At 39.6% G+C, this 19,845-nt stretch overlaps 2 protein-coding genes across 3 annotated transcripts in view; one reads left to right on the top strand and one right to left on the bottom strand.

The window, feature by feature from the left end:
• Positions 1-15,271, bottom strand: part of NUP62CL (nucleoporin 62 C-terminal like) — a 79,435-nt gene extending 64,164 nt beyond the window's left edge. The window contains exon 1 of the mRNA XM_010376246.2: positions 15,104-15,271. The gene's annotated coding sequence lies outside the window, so the exon portion shown is untranslated. The remainder of the gene's footprint in view (positions 1-15,103) is intronic.
• A 170-nt stretch (positions 15,272-15,441) lies between these two features.
• PIH1D3 (PIH1 domain containing 3) overlaps positions 15,442-19,845 on the top strand; it is a 40,194-nt gene continuing 35,790 nt past the window's right edge. The window contains exons 1-2 of one of the 2 annotated variants that reach the window (XM_030939645.1): positions 15,463-15,519; positions 15,950-16,225. The gene's annotated coding sequence lies outside the window, so the exon portion shown is untranslated. Of the gene's footprint in view, positions 15,520-15,949; positions 16,226-19,845 lie in introns of both variants that reach the window. The other variant, XM_030939644.1, reaches the window with a different exon arrangement.

Here is a 19,845-nt window from a genome sequence, read left to right as displayed (position 1 = left end):
TCCTGCATTGCCAAGACAGTCCTAAGTAAAAAGAACAAAGCTGGAGGCATCATGCTACCTGACTTCAAACTATACTACAAGGCTACAGTAACCAAAACAGCATGGTACTGGTACCAAAACAGAGATATAGACCAATGGAACAGAACAGAGCCCTCAGAAATAATACCACACATCTACAACCATCTGATCTTTGACAAACCTGACAAAAACAAGAAATGGGGAAAAGATTCCCTGTTTAATAAATGGTGCTGGGAAAACTGGCTAGCCATAAGTAGAAAGCTGAAACTGGATCCCTTCCTTACACCTTATACAAAAATTAATTCAAGATGGATTAGAGACTTAAATGTTAGACCTAAAACCATAAAAACCCTAGAAGAAAACTTAGGCAGTACCATTCAGGACATAGGCATGGGCAGGGACTTCATTTCTAAAACACCAAAAGCAATGGCAACAAAAGCCAAAATTGACAAATGGGATCTAATTAAACTAAAGAGCTTCTGCACAGCAAAAGAAACTACCATCAGAGTGAACAGGCAACCTACAGAATGGGAGAAAATTTTTGCAATCTACTCATCTGACAAAGAGCTAATATCCAGAACCTACAAAGAACTCAAACAAATATACAAGAAAAAAACAAACAACCCCATCAAAAAGTAGGCAAAGGAAATGAACAGACACTTCTCAAAAGAAGACATTTATGCAGCCAACAGACAAATGAAAAAATGCTCATCATCACTAGCCATCAGAGAAATGCAAATCAAAACCACAATGAGATACCATCTCACACCAATTAGAATGGCAATCATTAAAAAGTCAGGAAACAACAGATGCTGGAGAGGATGTGGAGAAAAAGGAACACTTTTACACTGTTGGTGGGACTGTAATCTAGTTCAACCATTGTGGAAGACAGTGTGGTGATTCCTCAAGGATCTAGAACTAGAAATACCATTTGACCCAGCCATCCCATTATTGGGCATGTACCCAAAAGATTATAAATCATGCTGCTATAAAGACACATGCACACGTATGTTTATTGTGGCACTATTCACAATAGCAAAGACTTGGAACCAACCCAATGTCCACCAATGACAGACTGGATTAAGAAAATGTGGCACATATACACCATGGAATACTATGCAGTCATAAAAAAGGATGAGTTCATGTCCTTTGTAGGGACATGGATGCAGCTGGAAACCATCATTCTCAGCAAACTTATCACAAGAACAGAAAACCAAACACCACATGTTCTCACTCATCAGTGGGAGCTGAACAATGAGAACACTTGGACACAGGAAGGGGAACAACATACACTGGGGCCTATTGTGGGGTGGGGGGGGAGAGGGAGGGATAGCATTAGGAGATATACCTAATGTAAATGACGAGTTAATGGGTGCAGCACATCAACATGGCACATGTATACATATGTAACAAACCTGCATGTTGTGCACATGTACCCTAGAACTTAAAGAATAATAAAAAATAAAAAAAAGAAATACCAGTTTACAATCATTTAATAAAAACTTTTTTTTAAATACAAAGCAAAGTTTTTCCAGAAAGAAGGACAATTTTCCAAGTGTCAGACAGAAAGGGAATTCATACCCATGAGCAGAAGTTAATGTTGCTTAGCCCAAGGTGATACCTTGAATGAGATACACGCCTTAATAGCTGGAAATACAATGCTGAATTTGGGGTATGATTTAAGGCTACCTGGTAAGACCACAGGCTCCTGAATCAGCAGAGACCTAGTGAAGTTTAAATCTGGGAAACATCTACAGGAAGATGGAAAATACAATAGAGACATGTGAGAATCCCAAACTGCTACAGAAGATATGCATAGATGGCTCAAATTCAATTTATCTTTATTTGTGATATAGAAACTTCGAGATAAGATGTTATCATAAAAACTGGTTAGGAGTTGATAAAACCTTCAAGGTCCAGGCAGGTTGCCCATGACATTACTCAAAAGGGACATCTCCACTTCCTAGGTCACATATAGTCAAAAAAAGCCCTCAGAAGATTAACTCACAGACAAGAAATACAAAACATCTAAGTAAATCATCTTTAGACCTAAGAAAATGAGAGAATTCTTATCCAAGAAATTAGAGATAAAAGCACAATCTGAATAGCACATCAAAATATATGTTTGATATGTTCAAAGAGTTCAAGAAAGAAATAGCATCTGTAAAACTAAGTGAATGTGAGAAAGAACCAAGAGGAAATCCAAGAAACGCATATCAGTATTAGAAATAAAAATGCTCAAAAGACAGATTTAAATAATAGACTACACAGTTGAAGAGAAAAAAATAGCAAATTAGAAGAGAGAACAGAAAAAAATCTGCCAGTACTAGAGGGTAGATAAAAATAAATAAATAAAAAAGATGGAAAGGGGGAGAGAATTAAGAGATAAGGAGAAAAAGAAGCTCCAATATATATCCAGAAGGAACGGAGAAGGAAAAAATAGAATGGAAGAGGCAGTATTCAAAGAGTTGATAAGTGAATTTCCTGGAAGTGAAGAAAAATTAGTTCTCAGATTAAAAAAGCCACCAAGTACAAGCAGGCAATCCCTCCTCACCACCATACAAACACACATACCCCTTATATACAATATATTGAAACCTTATAGAGAAAAAATTCTCATAGTTATCAGAGAGAAAAAAAATCAAATTTACCTAATAAGGAGCAACAACTAGATTGATAGCAAACTCCTCATTAGCAATAATAAACATTAGAAAACAGTGGGAAAATATCTTAAGATGTTAAGGGAAAAATCATTGTGAACTTATAATTCTATCCCAGTCAAAATTAATAAAATGAGATGACTAAAAATTAGTTTTTAACACAGTAGCTCTGAAAGGCAATTCTAACAAATCAGTTTCATAAATATTTCATTAAAGCTAAGAGTAGCATTACTTTATGCATCACTAAGAAAGGAAGGGAGAAAAAACACCAACCTGTCATAATTCCTTATTATTTAATTTTTAAACACTTTTTGAAAGAGCTCTTTTCATTGTAGACATAGATTTTAATCAAACATGCATACATTAGAAAAACGTGTAAGCAAAGTAACTCGGTTAATGTATCTCTAAAATTCACATTGAGTCCAATTTCCTCTTCGTTTCTTTTTCTTTTTCTTTTTTTTTTTTTTTTTTTTTTTTTTTTTTTTTTTTTTTTTTTTGATGTGGGGGAACAGTCTCCCTCAGTTACCCAGGCTGGAGTGCAGTGGTGCAATCTCAGCTCACTACAACCTCTGCGTCCCGAGTTCAAGCGATTCTCCTGCCTCAGTCTCCTGAGTGGCTGGGACTACAGGCGTGTGCCACCATGCCTGGCTAATTTTTGTATTTTTAGTAGAGACTGGGTTTCACTATGTTGAACAGGCTGGTCTCAAACTCCTGACCTCAGATGATCCGCCCGCCTCAGCCTCCCAAAGTGTTGGGATTATAGGCATGAGCTACCGTGCCAGCTCCCAATTGTCAACACAAATTTCTTGATAACGTCTATGCCACCAGGAGCACTGTTAAAGCAGCATTTTAAAAAATAACTTATAAGAGAACTAAAAGCCATTTTTGCTATGCTCTTAAGTCAGCTTTGCAAATATGTAGACTAGCTTCCTTTTGTCTCCCATTTCAGCATATTGATAACTAAATCTGATTTACTATCTCCTCCATTCTCTCCCCACAACCACTATTTTCTAAGAGTTGAAGGTGATCCTTCATTGTCTCAGGGATTTTTCACTTCAGTCATCCATTGTGAAAGTTTTGATCCTAAAGATTTTGATATTATCTGTGCATGCAGGAACAACTATCATGTCACAACTGCCACCTGGCCAAAAGATACCATTCAACTGTTAGACTTGCCTCCATTTCAGAGATGTTAAGATATGAAAAAAATGTACCTCTTTAATGGCTGAGATACAGCATCTTAAATACTGTTAGTGTCATGGGTATAAGGGAAAACTTTCCCAAGAGTAACTGTGAAGGACAACATTTATCTGAATGTGTTAGTTACAATATGCTTATTTTTAAGTCTTATACACATCTTAAAACTTTTTAAATGCGAGCTCCAAATGGTGATTTCAACTGTAACAACTCAATCCTGGAAGGCACAGAAAGGGAGGCATTATGAACTTAGAATAAGAGCATTTGCTGTGTTTAGTTTTATATTCCCAAGTGTACCACTTTCCTGAGGTTACAAGTGCTATGTTGTTATAAATTATGATAATATTATTATAGGTTTTATAACATAATTATTTATGTATTATATGTTTTAATATACATGATGATAATATAAATATTGATAGAAAAATTCATTGTTGTCAAACCATAGTGGGTGTTTATCCTGTAAAAGAAATTGACAGACACTTCCAGATTTAGGTACTGTCATCAATGTCATATTGCAGACAAAAATAAAGTTTTCTGGTAGCCATCGAAAGGTGGATTTTTTTCCCTATGCCCTTGCATTTATGGAATTTCTGTTCTTTTGGAAATAATTTAAGAATCTTCCTATTAAATGTAGCACATACCTTTAATTTTTTTGTGCCTTAGAAATTTGAGAAATAAAACAAAAACATCACTTTTTGCACTAAAAGTACATTTTTGTCACTAAAAATTTGGAATTAAAGATACTTGCCCTTCCATCTCATTTAGATCTTAAAATCTTTCATATCTTTAGCTTTTTTATTTTTTAATCTATTTTGCTTGACCAGTTTCTGACAAAGGTGTTTAAAAGCCTCCAATTATTACGAATTGTAAATTTCTCCCTATAATCCCATTGCTTTTTCCTTTATATATTTCTTTTATTTGTTTATTTGTTTCTTTTGAGATGGAGTTTCACTCTTGTTGTCCAGGCTGGAGTGCAACGGCACAAGTTCGGCTCACTGCAACCTCCGCCTCCCAGGTTCAAGCGATTCTCCTGCCTCCGCCTCCCAAGTACCTGGGATTACAGGTAAGTGCCACCACGCTTGGCTAATTTTTTTTTTTTTTTTTTGTATTTTTAATAGAGATGGGGTTTCACCATGTTGATCAGGCTGGTCTCAAACTCCTGACCTCAGGCGATCCACCCACCTCAGCCACCCCAAGTGCTGGGATTACAGGTGTGAGCCACCACACCCGGCCTCCTTTATATATTTCAAGACTGTATTGTTAGGGGCCTATATGAAGTTCACAGTCAACAGACTCTTGGTAAATTTTCTTTCCTTTACCAGTGTGAAGTAACTAATTATTACTAAACTGCCTTAAATCATATTTTGTCTGACACTGATGTTGCCTCACCATTTTTCTTTAGGTTGGTATTGGCCTAGTATATCTTTTTCTATTCCCTTGTTTTCAACCTTTCTGGGTCATTTTAAATGTGTTTTTTGTAAGTAGCATAGCCGAAATATTTTAAATTCAATCTGACAGTCTCTCAGTGAGTTTAACTTACATTTATTGTGACTACTGACACTACTGAATTTTTCTTCCGTCTTACTTTGTGTTTTTCATTTGCCAGGCATTATATATATTTTATCTTTTTTCTGCATATTTGGATTGATGAGATTTTCTTTATTCTCTTAATTTTTCCCAGGTGTGGAAGTTACATATTCTATTAATTCGTATGCATTCTCTTGAATTATTTCTTTTAACACAGACTTAAATTTATACTTTTTAAAACAAAGTCTGAAATTAATCAGTATTCCCTATCCTTTTTTAACAAACAGGAACTTAGCACACTTTAGCTTCCCTATGCATATCATTACTTTATTAAAAAATAGGAAACAGCGCTGTACTTCCTATCTGTGGCAATCAATAGGAATACTCTATCTCTGCCTTGTTGGGTTTCTCCAGACAACCTCTCTTCCTCTTCTAAGTAATCTCTCCTTATCCACACTGCCTAACTACAGGAGCTTAAAGCTGACAAAACTACAGCTTTGTATGTTGAGCCCAGCTTAGTCTCTCTTTGGTGACTCAATGCAAGCACACATATTCAAAGAAAGAAACACTAGATGATAAAGGCCCTCAGCAGAAAGCCCACTAGGCCCCCAAAAATCATCAGAGCTCACTGGAAGGGCTACTAGACATGAGCAGAATGTTCCCTACCTGGCAGTCCAATCTAAATGGGGCTTACTGCATTAACTAAATGGCTGGAGAGAAAGAAAACAACTGAATGAGTGTTGATGCCCACTAGACTGTTCTAGTCATTTAAATGCATTTGAAGCCTTGGTTTCCTCACTTCTAAAATTCTCACGGTTCCATTAAGTAAATAACCAAAATACCATTTTAAAAATAAGTTTGCAATAAACATACGTGTGCATGTGTCTTTATAGCAGCATGATTTATAATCCTTTGGGTATATACCCAGTAGTGGGATGGCTGGGTCATATGGTACATCTAGTTCTAGATCCCTGAGGAATCGCCATACTGTTTTCCATAATGGTTGAACTAGTTTACAATCCCACCAACAGTGTAAAAGTGTTCCTAATTCTCCACATCCTCTCCAGCACCTGTTGTTTCCTGACTTTTTAATGATTGCCATTCTAACTGGTGTGAGATGGTATCTCATTGTGGTTTTGATTTGCATCTCTCTGATGGCCAGTGATGATGAGCATTTTTTCATGTGTCTGTTTATTCCGGCACTATGCACAATAGCAAAGACTTGGAATCAACCCAAATGTCCATCTGTGACAGACTGGATTAAGAAAATGTGGCACATATACACCATGGAATATTATGCAGCCATAAAAAAGGATGAGTTTGTGTCCTTTGTAGGGACATGGATGCAGCTGGAAACCATCATTCTTAGCAAACTATCACAAGAACAGAAAACCAAACACCGCATGTTCTCACTCATAGGTGGGAACTGAACAATGAGATCACTCGGACTCGGGAAGGGGAACATCACACATCGGGGCCTATCATGGGGAGGGGGGAGGGGGGAGGGGGGAGGGGGGAGGGGGGAGGGATTGCATTGGGAGTTATACCTGATATAAATGACGAATTGATGGGTGCTGACGAGTTGATGGGTGCAGCACACCAACATGGCAGAAGTATACATATGTAACAAACCTGCACGTTATGCACATGTACCCTAGAACTTAAAGTATAATAAAAATAAAAATAAAAATAAAAAAATAAAAATAAGTTTGCAAAGGACTCTTCACATATATTACCTTGTCTAATTTAATTTTATGTAAAGTGCTATGTGAAAGCTTTCCAAAATATAATGCTGGGGTTATCCTCACTGCTGGTGAAGAACCAGCAAATCAAAGATAATTATAGAGCACTATTGAGAGGTGAAGCCAGCTGGGATTCTGGGGCGGGTGGGGACTTGGAGAACTTTTCTGTCTAGCTAAAGGTTTGTAAATGCACCAATCAGCACTCTGTAAAAACGCACCAATCAGTGCTCTGTGTCTAGCTAATTGGGTGGGGACCTGGAGAACTTTTCTGTCTAGTTAAAGGATTGTAAATGCACCAATCAGCACTCTGTGTCTAAACGTTTGTAAACACATCAATCAGCACTCTAAAAACACACCAGTCAGCGCTCTGTGTCTAGCTAAAGGTTTGTAAATGCACCAATCAGCACTCTATAAAATGGAACAATCAGCAGGATGTGGGCGGGGCCAAATAAGGGACTAAAAGCTGGCCACCAGAGCCAGCAGCAGCAACCCACTCGGGTCCCCTTCCATGCTGTGGAAGCTTTGTTGTTTCACTTTTAGCAATAAATCTTGCTGCTGCTCGCTCTTTGGGTCCACACTACCTTTATGAGGTGTAACACTCACCTCGAAGGTCCACGGCTTCACTCCTGAAGCCAGCGAGACCACGAACCCACCGGGAGTAATGAACAACTCCGGACGTGCCACCTTTATAAGCTGTAACACTCACCGCAGAGGTCTGCAGCTTCACTCCCGAAGCCAGCGAGACCACAAACCCACCAGGAGGAATGAGTAACTCCCGACGCGCCGCCTTTAAGAGCTGTAACACTCACTATGAGGGTCTGCGACTTCACTCCTGAAGTCAGCAAGACCACGAACCCACCATAAGGAGGAAACTCTGGACACATCCGAACATCTGAAGGAACAATCTCCGGACACACCATCTTTAAGAACTATAACACTGACAGTGAGGGTCCGCAGTTTCACGCTTGAAGTCAGGGAGACCAGGAATCCACCGGAAGGAACCAATTCTGGACACACTATCAGCTGGCCCAGAGAGTGAACATAAACTGGATTTCAAACTATAATTTAAAAAAATGACTATTCATCTAGCTCATGTATCAGCATGCAAATTATCTTCTCTGTGTACTACCTACTGTTATTTATTGATTCTGGGCGTGTTCTTGGTAGTAGGAAACCTGATCTAGAATCAATAAATGATGGTAGGTCATTTCAGGACACACCACTTTACCACTCAAGTTCTAGACTCTCTTATGTAATATAAAGGGAAAAAGATAAAAGGAAGCACTTACTGAAACTGAAATCCCTTACCTTCATTACCTAACAACAAACCAAAAAGGTATTTTGATCTCCATTCTATAGCTGAGGAAGCAGAGGCTCTGAGACACTAACTTTCCTGGGGTCAAGCAACTAGTAAGTGAAGGAACCGGACACAATTCTTCTATTTTAATACTAGCTTAAGCAACACATCATTAGGAAGATAAATCTACTGTGTGTCAAAAGGCAGAAACAAAATCAGTTCAAGCCTGGGTACCTATTATAAGCCATTTCAGCATAATGTTTAACGATTTCTGTCTCAAAAGTATACATGATTTTGAGAGTAATGATTAATTCCCCTATATTTACTTTGAGAAATGACTGTCAAGAGGTGACTGGCACAGAAGCTTAGCCACATAATTTATTAAAAATTGTTCCTAGTTTCTTAGAAGCAAATAGACTATTCTTCTTTAGAGGCAACATTTTCCCTAAACTGCCTAGTTACTTGAAAATCATCAAGTTCCACGAAGGCACTCAACCTTCTCAAGAACATCATGACTGAGAGATCTGGCCTGAAAATTCACATATGATTAGTCATGTTATAAAACCATTTCTATAAATAGCAATCTCTGGCAATACATATGATTGTTTAACACATCATTAATTAGAGAGGCAGAGATGCAAAGGAAGTACAAATTCACAGAAGAAACCCCTTGCACCACCAAGATATAAAGTCTTCCAGAAAAAGTACTCAAGAAGAAAGTAGAAAAATCTAAGCCTCAAAGCACAGTAATGACCCTATTTGTCAGTAATAGTTATGCATGCCAACTCTGGAAGTAAAAACTGAATTACTAATGTCTTACTCTAAATGTTTCTATTCCCAGAGAGAAATTGATAGGGAGAGGTGAAGTTGGTTTCAAGTTCATATCAAACATCTTAAGCAGTATAATTTGCTGATTATCTTTCATATTAAGTTCTTTTTTCCCCCTTCATACTATAGCTTCGCAAAGCCTTAAGGTCAGAATCTAATTTTAAGACCTAGAAAAAGTTTTTATTTTAATCCCAAAATGAGGATCAATTCTTCAAATGTTAAAAGAGTGATATTGCTGAAGACTGTAAATTGCTCATTTTCAGTAAGAGACTTTAGCAGTTACAAAATTGGAAAAGGAAAAACCAGGGGTGAGTGGGACCAAAGCCAGAAAGAATCAAGAGAGGGAGAATCAGACCGGGCATGGTGACTGACGGCTATAATCCCAGCATTTTGGGAGGCTGAGGTGGACAGATCATAAGGTCAGGAGTTCGAGACCAGCCTGAGCAACATGGTAAAACTCCGTCCCTACTAAAAATACAAAAATTAGTCAGGCATGGTGGTGAGTGCCTGTAATCCCAGCTACTCAGGAGGCTGAGGCAGGAGAATCGCTTGAACCTGGGAGGCAGAGGTTGCAGTGAGCCGAGATCGTGCCACCGCACTCCATCCTGGACAATAGAGCGAGATTCCGTCTCAAAAAAAAAAAAAAAAAAGAGAGAGAGAGAGAATCTTGGAGGAGCTGAGAAGGACCCAAGGGAGGGCAGAGTGTATGTGTGGGCATGAAGACCTACGAAGAGGTAGGTATGGCTGCTTGGAAAGGGGGTGGAGGAATGCAAGAGAGGGCAGGGAATAGCGGAGGGTAGGTGAGGGGAGGCGAGAGAGTAAAACACTTGAAAGAACTAGCTAAGGAAACTAACTGGTGAATAGCAGTCAAATGCAAAAGACAGCCTCAAAGGTATGCCCATATTTATAAGAATCTTCCCCAAAACTCTGGAAAAGTAGAGCAAAAAACCCTCAAAAAACAAAAAAACTGGAGAATTCTGAAGAATGATAATCATAAAAACCTTTTACAAACATACAAGTAAGAAAAGCTGTCATATAAAGACCTCAAAAACTATTGTTTACAAGGAAAAACAGATCTGGCTAATATAACTTAAAGTTTATTTTTTAATAGGATGTTCGCTTTTTTCATGGCCTCACTCCACAGAAAATAAAGCAATTAAACATATGCTTCTGAAAAAATAAGCATAATTCTTATGTTTCTAATTTTTAGTTTTTTAATTGTGGTAAAATACATATAATACTTGCCATTTTACCCATTTTAAAGCGTACAATTTTGGTAGTATGAGGTACACTCATGATGTTATTCAACTGTCACAACTATCTCTTGACAAAAATTTTTCATCATCCTGAACAGAAACTCTGTACCTACTGAACACTAACTCCCTTTTCCTCTGTCTTTCAGCCCCTGGTAACCTTTATTTTACTTTCTGTCTATGAATTACTCTATTCTAGGTACCTCATGCAAGTGGAATCATAACAATATTTGCGTGATTTATATGAATCTTATCTGTATATTTAAAACAACCTAAATGTCCAACAGCAATAAGGGAATGGAGATTTTTTAAAAAGTGATTTAGTCATATATTGGAATACTATATAGCAATAAAAAATAACTTTATTTGCATTTAAAAATCTCAAAAACACTGCTGACCAAAAAAAAAAAAAAAAAAAAAAAAGGCTGCTGGGCCAAGCACAGTGGCTACACCTGTAATGTAATCCCAGCACTTCGGGAGGCTAAGGCAAGAGGATCACTTGAGCCCAGGAGTTCAAGAACAGCCTGGGCAACACAGTGAGACCTTGTCTCTACAAAAAAAATTTAAAATTAGCCAAGCACGGTGATGCACACCTGTAGACCTGTGGTCCCACCTATGCCAGAGGCTGAGGTGGGAGGATCACTTGGGCCCAAGAGATGGAGGTTGCAATGAGCCAAGATCACGTGGCTGCACTCCAGCCTGGGCAGTAGAATGAGACCCTGTCTCAAAAGAGAAAAACAAAACTGCAGAATAATAAATTATACCATTTATATAAATCTTAAAGACACACAAAACAATACATTACAAACTATTTATGGCCGCATGTCAGGGCACTTATAAATATAGATTGGAAAAATATATACCAACTTTGGAAAAGTATCTCTGGGATGGGAAGGAAATGAGATTGGGACGGGATATAAAGAGATAGCTGTAATGTTTTAGTTCTTTAAAAAGATCAACACCTTAAAGAAAATGTGGCAAAATTATAACAATTGTTAAATCTTCGGTAGATACATGGATGATGGTGCATAAATCTATTTTTCTGTTTGAAATATTTCTTAATTTTAAAGAAGTAATGTTTTAGAATGACAGAAAATAAGACTATATGTGTGCTTTGAAAATGGAGATATGTTTATATAGACTAATTGTAGCTTTTATTCTCCCAGCCAGCTTAATTGGCTCTTTTATAAAAATTGTTTAAATTATAAATTAATATACACTCATATAATCTTTGAAAAAGATATTCATAAAGTAACAGTGTGAGTGTGTTACTATGGCACTTGAACCTATGTGAAGCTGCTATGATTTACATATTTTTTAAAGTAAGTTATTTTAAAAATGTCTATACTTAGTAAAAAAAGTAAATTCAGGCTGGTCTGAGTACAGTGGTATTTATTAATACAACTAATTAATCACAACCAGTTACAGAGTTCTTTGTTCCTTCTCCACTCCCATGGCTTCACTTGACTATCTTTAAAAAAAAAAAAAATAGAACATTCATGACAGGGCCCAGTGGCTCACGCCTGCAATCCCAGCACTTTGGGAGACTGAGGCAGGTGGATTGCTTGAGCCCAGGAGTTCGAAACCAGCATGGGGAATGTGGTGAAACCCAGTCCCTGCCAAAAAAGAAAAAAAAAAAAATTAGCCAGGTATGGTAACATGTGCCTATAGTCCCAGCTACTTGTAGCCCCAGAAGTCGAGGCTGCAGTGAGCTGTGATCATACCACTGCACTCCAGCTGGGGCGACAGAGCAGACCCTGTCTCAAAACAAACAAACAAAAAAAAAAAGTAAAAAAGTATATTCAACCTAACTCATATGTATACAGGACACCAGGGCTGATCACTGCCTGCTCTAGCACATAGAAATCTTGATTGTCAAATTCATGCATCTAAGAGGGGCAAAAACTCCCAGCTCAGGTCCAGATCTAGATCTGGCCTTCCTGTTAGGCTTCCTATTGAGCTCACTGTTACGTAAGACACAAGTTATAGAAATGATTTTAAATAACCCAAGACATCATGGAATAACTATATTAGCACATCTCCCTTTACTTTTTTTTTTTCTTTTGAGACAGGGTCTTGTTCTGTCACCCAGGCTGGAGTGCAGTGGCGTAATCACAGCTCACTGCAGCCTCAACCTCCCATGCTCAAGCAATCCTCCCACCTCAGCCTCCTGAGTAGCTGGGACCACAGGTACATGGCACCAAGCCTGACTAATTTTTAAATATTTTTTATAGAGATGGGGGCTCCCTATGTTACCCAGGCTGGTCTTGAACTCCCGGGTTCAAGTGATTCTTCTGCCTCAGCCTCCCAAAGTGCTGGGATTACAGGTGTGAGCCATCGCACCTGGCTACATCTCTCTTTTCAAAGCACACATAGTGTCTTATTTTCTGTTGTTGGTTAGTTAGGCTAAGTAAATTATAGCCAACTCACTCTATGAAATATTAGGTTGCTGTTAATAATGCAAAAGATAAAGACTATCACAACATGGAAAAAAATTTCCAAAACAGTATTAAATAAAAATAACAAAAAAGTACACGAAAAAGGATCACAATCATGTAAAAACATAGGTACATATGGATAAAGATAGGAGGGGAACAGAATTATCAGTTATATTATGGTAGCAGAATTGAGTGAGATTTTTCATCTTTAATTTCTTTCAATGTTGCATTAATAAATTATTTAACCAATGTTTTAAAACACTCTATATATTATAAAATGATTAGCTAAACTATATCCATTTTTTCATAGCTATAAATCCACAGAAACCTTTGGGTGTAGTCTAAAAAATATTTTAGATCTCTCAAGTTTCATTACTTTAAAACCGAACTAGGAGTCAAATTCAGTTGTCTCTGCTTACTAACAGCACGGTCCTGGGAAAGTCACAGAACCTCTCTAATCCTTGTGTTCCTCAGCCTCTAAGCTTCTGTATTTCCGACATTGTTTAGGGAAGCCAACTGCTTAAAGATTAATCTCAGATCCTGGACCCATCCCCCACCCCGCTACTTCCTCTACCTAGGGAAAACAGTTCTTAGTATTGGACGCCACCTTGCCAGAGACAGATGAAACCTTGAAGAGTTTATTATATCCCTAAAGATAAATAACATTTGTTCCCCAAGAAGAAAACTAATATTCACTGAACACCTGTGCACCTGACACTGTACCAAGTATTTCATATATGCTATATTGTATACCTTCCTGGGTCCCACTAGACCACAGAACCAATTTCTGGAGGGAGCCAGGGCAATCTGCATTTTAAATAAATTCTTTATTTCAATAAATTTTAAATAAAGTGCACACACAAATTTGGAAACTAAAGATCTAGGGACAAATCATTAGAGGGTTGTGGTTTACATTTTTTAAAACGTAATGGAAATTATCAGAGTATATTGCAGGTAGTAAATGTTAAGTGTTGTTTCTGTAAAAATGGTTGTCGGTTATATATTGTGTACATGTGTACTAGGTCACAATATAAAATTTATTTCTTACTGTTGGTCACAGTCAAAAGGTCTGAAAAACACCGGCTGAGCATTACAGACAGAATAATGCACAATGAGGCAGAATAAAAACAAAAAAGCAAGAAAAAGGAGATGGCATAATATCTATAATTTAAGCTCCACAAGTATCTAAAGAATTAGCAAAATGTAAGACACCTAAACTCTGATCATTCACAGTAATAAGGGGAATTAAGGTATTGGTAATTTGGCTAAAAGGCCAATAACGTTGCTTTAGCCAATAACCTTATTCTATCCCCACTTTTTGTTTACCGTAGATAATAACAAGTAGAATGGACAAATTAATCAAACTTCACTATCCCCTATGCCAGATGGGATGGTCGTTAAGAAATGCATGGTATAAAGAAAGAAGGGAAGCAGTTTAGTTCATTTATAATCAAATTCCAATACCTGAATAACCAAAAGTAACCATTCATTAAAACCATCTGTGGGGTCCTACTATTGATCATGGCTAATCAGTCCTAAGTACTCTAAATATTTATTACGCCATACCCCCGCCGCCCCTTTGTTTAAAACCAAGCCACGGAATTTATGGGAAACTAGAGTAACAACTCTACCTCTAAGTGAACTTAAGACAACCAGATTCCCTAGCAGTGGCAAGCGAGCGGCGCGCCTGCTTTTCTCCACTCCGAGGCGGGAAAAGCAGAGCTCCCGGAGCCGCGATTTTCCCTAGAGTGGGAGCAACGCGTAGCTCAAGCCAGTGCCCCACAGGAACCAGGTGGCAGTTGACCAGGTGCTCCCCCGGGAACTTGGGGCCCGGAAGGCTTGCCCACAGAGGAGAATAAAACGCGATCCCACCTGCACACATACAAACACACGATCGCACGCGCCAAGCCAGGACGGAAGCACAATACGTGTTTCTGTCGCGTGGGGGAGACGTGAGAGGCGGGGGGCGTGGAGGACGGTAGCAAAACCTTCTCAACCCCCGGCCCACTACCCTTCTGCCCCCGCCTCTCCAGATTGGCTGGAGATCGAGTCCTCAGATCGGGAATTCACGCGCGGGAAAAGCGTAAAAGACAGCGAAGCGTGCTGACGAACGGGACAAATGAAAACCCCACAAACTTACCTTAGTGGCAGCCGCCACCGCTCGCTGTCCGGCCCTGAACTATACGAGCAAGCCTCCGAGACTGCGTAGCCGCCAGAGGGGAGGGTCCGGACCTGCTCGAGCCGGAAAGAACCGGCCTCCTCTGTGGGCAGGTTCCCGCTGAAGTGAAGCTAACCCAGACTGAGGCTTAAAAGGGGTCGACCTGGTTAACTAGAAAGGGCGACCAGTGACCCTGACCTGGACGCGCTCGGATTGGTCGATTCCAGTGTTGTCTCAGATGAGACTCTTCTATGATTGGCCAGAAAAGTCAAGCGGGAACCCGGAGGTTGGCAGGTGGGGGGCGGGAACAAAACAAAGTTGTTACCCTAGCAACAGAGAGACGCCGCGCTCTCCACAGTCCTTTCGGAGCCTAGCCAGAGACCGGAAAACTGACCAAGGTGAGGAAACTTGAACCTTAGGAGGGGGAAAGACAGGGTCCTCAGATGCCGTGGCTATCAGAAAAACTAGGGAAAGCTCTAGATATTCATAACTCTGAGAGATACCCCAAAAAGCCACAAGTTGGACAAGGTAGAGGAGACCCGTTCCCTAAATCCCGCTATCCTAGACTCTAGAAGCGGGACGCTGCTTTAACAAAACTCGGTTTTATAGGATGTGAGTGAGAGATGGGTTCTGATCGACTGTTAGAAGGCAAAAATGAACATCTGAAGGTTTCTCAACTGGTCTTCTCTCAACTCTCACATACACTTATTGATTCTCCCTTCCTGTTAATAATGACTAATTTGGGAATGTAAACCATATTCTCTTATAGGAGGATCTGGGTGCTCCAAACTGGAGCAGCCACTGTACCCTTCTGTTTTATATGTGTAGGCACGATTTATCCTGGCCTAGCATGCCTTGGTTAGGAAATGTTTTGGGGGATATAACACTTCAGACTGGAAAAAAAAAAGGCCCCAGTACTCACTATGTGAATAATGTCCTTTGTGCGACAACTTGAACGCTGTGGCCTGAGAGTTCCAGTGTCGCTTGGTTAGATAAGCTGAGGAGTGAGACGTGGTCAGACCTTCACTTGGTGGGCCCGAGTGTACTGTGCAGAGACTACTTGTACCTACAAAACCTACTACTCGCCAAGGGCTGATTGGGAAAGTATTACATGTCGTTTGACTGTAACTGTCAAAAGATGAGGAAGTATGACCAAAAAAATTAAATCTGAGTGAAGGGAGAGAACCTAGTTTGACCAGAGAGGGAGGAGTCATCACTCCTTAAGAGCTTCTTGTGATAAGGATTCAGAACAGAGACTGTATTTCCTAAAGAAATAAAAAAAAAGGCTGGGCGCGGTGGCTCAAGCCTGTAATCCCAGCACTTTGGGAGGCCGAGACGGGCGGATCACGAGGTAAAGAGATAGAGACCATCCTGGCTAACCCGGTGAAACCCCGTCTCTACTAAAAAATACAAAAAACTAGCTGGGCGAGTTGGCGGGCGCCTGTAGTCCCAGCTACTCGGGAGGCTGAGGCGGGAGAATGGCGTAAACCCGGGAGGCGGAGCTTGCGGTGAGCTGAGATCCGGCCACTGCACTCCAGCCTGGGCTACAGAGCGAGACTCTGTCTCAAAAAAAAAAAAAAAAAAAGAAAGAAAGAAATTTAAAAAAACAGGACTCGGGGAGAAAATTTAAAGCACAGCAAGAAAATTTGCCGGGCCAAGCACTGTGGCTCCTGCCTGTAATCCCAGCACTTTGGGAGGCCGAGGTGGGCAGATCACTTGAGGTCAGGAGTTCAAGACCAGCCTGGGCAATATGGCGAAACCTGGTCTCCACTAAAAATATAAAAATTAACCGGGTGTGTTGGCGCCTGCCTGCCTGGATGCTGAGGTGGGAGAATCACCTGAGCCCTGGAGGTCGAGGCTGCAGTGAGCTGTGATGGCGGCACTGCACTCTAACCTGGGCGACAGTGAGACGTGGTCTCAAAAACAAAAGAGGTCTCATACTCCACCTATATCTAAAAAGAAGTCCCTCCAACTTCCATTTAGATAGAGATGGAGTATGAGACTTCAGATAGATAAACAAAGAGGAAAAAATATTAAGTGTATTAAGTTTGTCTGAAATGTACTATATAGCATTCGATAATTCAGGATGGGTCCTACAGAAACCAAGGATTTGCCTCTCCATATAAAAACTAATTTTTTTGTAATCTCAGCACTTTGAGACTCCTAAGCGAGGGATCGCTTGAGCTCAGGAGTTCGAGACCCATCTGGGCAACACGGTGAAGCCCCATCTCTACAAGTAATAAAAAAAATTAGCCGGCGAAACCCCGTCTCTACAAATAATACAAAAATTAGCCAGGCGCACTGGCGCAGTCTGTAGTCCCAGCTACTTGGGAGGTTTGAGGTGGGAAGATTACTTGAGCCAGGGAAGTCGAGGCTGCAGTGAGCGGAGATCGCGCCACTGCACTTCAGCCTGGTCTACAGCAAGATCCTGTCTCCAAAAAAAAAGAAAAACAAAACAAAAACAAAAACAAAACTCACTTTTCAAAAAGAATTGGGATGGTACAGACTCCTCATGAATAAATGACTAAAATAGAGGAAAACTAAAATCAAAAGGTGCTTTTTTTTTTTTTTTTTTTTTTTTTTTGAGACTGAGTGTCGCTCTGTCGCCCAGGCTGGACTGCAACCTCCACCTCCCGGGTTCAAGCGATTTTTGGCCTCAGCCACCCAAGGAGCTGGGATTACAGGCGCGCGCCACTATGCCTGGCTAATTTTTGTGTTTTTAGTAGAGACGGGGTTTCACCATGTTGGCCAGCTGGTCTCAAACTCCTGACCTCAAGTGATCCGCCCGCCTTGGCCTCCCAAAGTGCTGGGATTACAGGCGTGAGCCACCGCGACTAGCCAAAAGACACTTTTTTAAAAATTTAATAATCAATAACTATTTAATTTCTTGACCTCTTTTTCTATGAAAGATTCCAGGTACTTTCAAAAAGCATCTTCCTTAAATATATTTTAAATTTGAAACGAAAACTGTTAAGTTCCCATAGTTACTTATGAGTTAGTACATTTTATGGTAGTGAAAGTTAGAGACAGGAAAAAGAAATCATTCTTAGTATTGTAAAGATACATTCATAATTAATTATTTTTAATAGGTGGGAAATCATTGATGAGTATAGTTATCAAATAATGCAAAGCAGAAAGCAATTAGTCAGTATATTATAATTTAATTCAGACATAGGCAGAGGTGATGTCACTTTTGTGTTCTCAGAAGAATTTTAAAGGAGGAATTGCTAAATTAAGACACCGTATAAATAAAGTTGCTTCAATCTAGGAAAGCTGATTGAAAAAAATAAATAAAAAATATGAAGTTGCAGAAGAAATGCCAAATTTATTTAGAGAACAAATAGATTTTCAGTACTTTCAAATCGTTGTGTTAAAGTCAGTATTTTACATAGGGATATATCTATTTACTTAAACAAGTTCCAAAAGGATATTGCTTGGTGAATTTTTTTTTTGTTTCGTTTTGTTTTTTAGATAGAGTTTCTCTCTGTCACCCAAGCTGGAGTGCAGTGGCATGATCTTGGCTCACTGCAACGGCCACCTCCAAGGTTTCAGTGATTCGCCAGCCTCAGCCTCCCAAGTAGCTGGCATTACAGGCGCCTGCCACTATGCTCAGCTAATTTTTGTGTTTTTTAGTAGAGACAGAGTATCACCATGTTGGCCAGGCTGGTCTTGAACTCCTGACCTGAAGTGATCCGCCCACCTTAGCCTCCCAAAGTGCTGGGATTACAGGATGAGCCACGGCGCCCAGCCCTGCTTGGTGGTTCTTTATCACCCTGATTTTATTTACTATATATACTTTAATTAATAAAATTTACTATCTATTTGAATAGTCTGTAATTCAGAGTTTTCACTAATTTACCTACACTTTTCTACAATTAACTGATGTCAAAAGCCATTTTTATTGATACTGTGGATGGAGGCAAATAAAATAGAAAGCATGATCTCAGTCTTACAACCAGTCTGACTTTAACTCAAGGTTACTGATATTGCTTAAGTGCTGTGGGTCTGGAGCCAACCTGGTTGAACTTTTTCAGCCCCTGACTGGCTCCAGTGTTAGGGTAATGAGCTGGTTCTGGAGTGTCAGTTGCTTTAGCTTATTGTGGCTAGTAGATGGTCCAATCATGCTTCTATTTATGAAGACCCCAAGTACTCAGGTTAATGTGGGAAAATCAAAGGCTCTGTCTGGAAAATGTTGCCATTAGCATTGGCCTAGCAAAAGAAAATGAGAGAAAGAAAAACAAAGAGCTTAGAAAATTTATTTTCTAAATGACCAACTCTCAAAGACAGTAATATATTTTGTTTTTACTGAAACTCTTAAATTTTCCTTAGTTTAAATTTATTCTTGGCCTATGTAAGTGACAGTGCCAGATTCAAACATTTTAGGCAGTGTGGCTCCAGAATCTTCTTTTTTATTTTTTATTTTCATTATTTTATTTATTTATCTATTTTTGAGGCAGGGTCTCACTCTGTCTCCCAGGCTGGAGTGCAGTGGCCCGATCTTGGCTCACTGCAACTTCCGTCTCTGGGACTCAAGCTATTATCCTGCCTCGGACCCCTGAGTAGATGGGACCACAAGGGCACACCACCGCGCCCGTCTAATTTTTGTGGTTTTTGTAGAGTCGGGGTTTCACTATGGTGCTCAGGCTAATCTCGAACTCCTGAGCTCATGTGACCCATGAACTCACCTTGGCCTCTCAAAGTGTTGGTATTACAGACATCAGCCA

Source organism: Rhinopithecus roxellana, chromosome 10, assembly GCF_007565055.1.
Source record: "Rhinopithecus roxellana isolate Shanxi Qingling chromosome 10, ASM756505v1, whole genome shotgun sequence".
In the NCBI taxonomy this organism is placed as follows: Eukaryota; Metazoa; Chordata; class Mammalia; order Primates; family Cercopithecidae; genus Rhinopithecus; species Rhinopithecus roxellana.
Note: the sequence above shows the minus strand (reverse complement) of the source record. Positions and strands in the feature narration are given on the sequence as shown.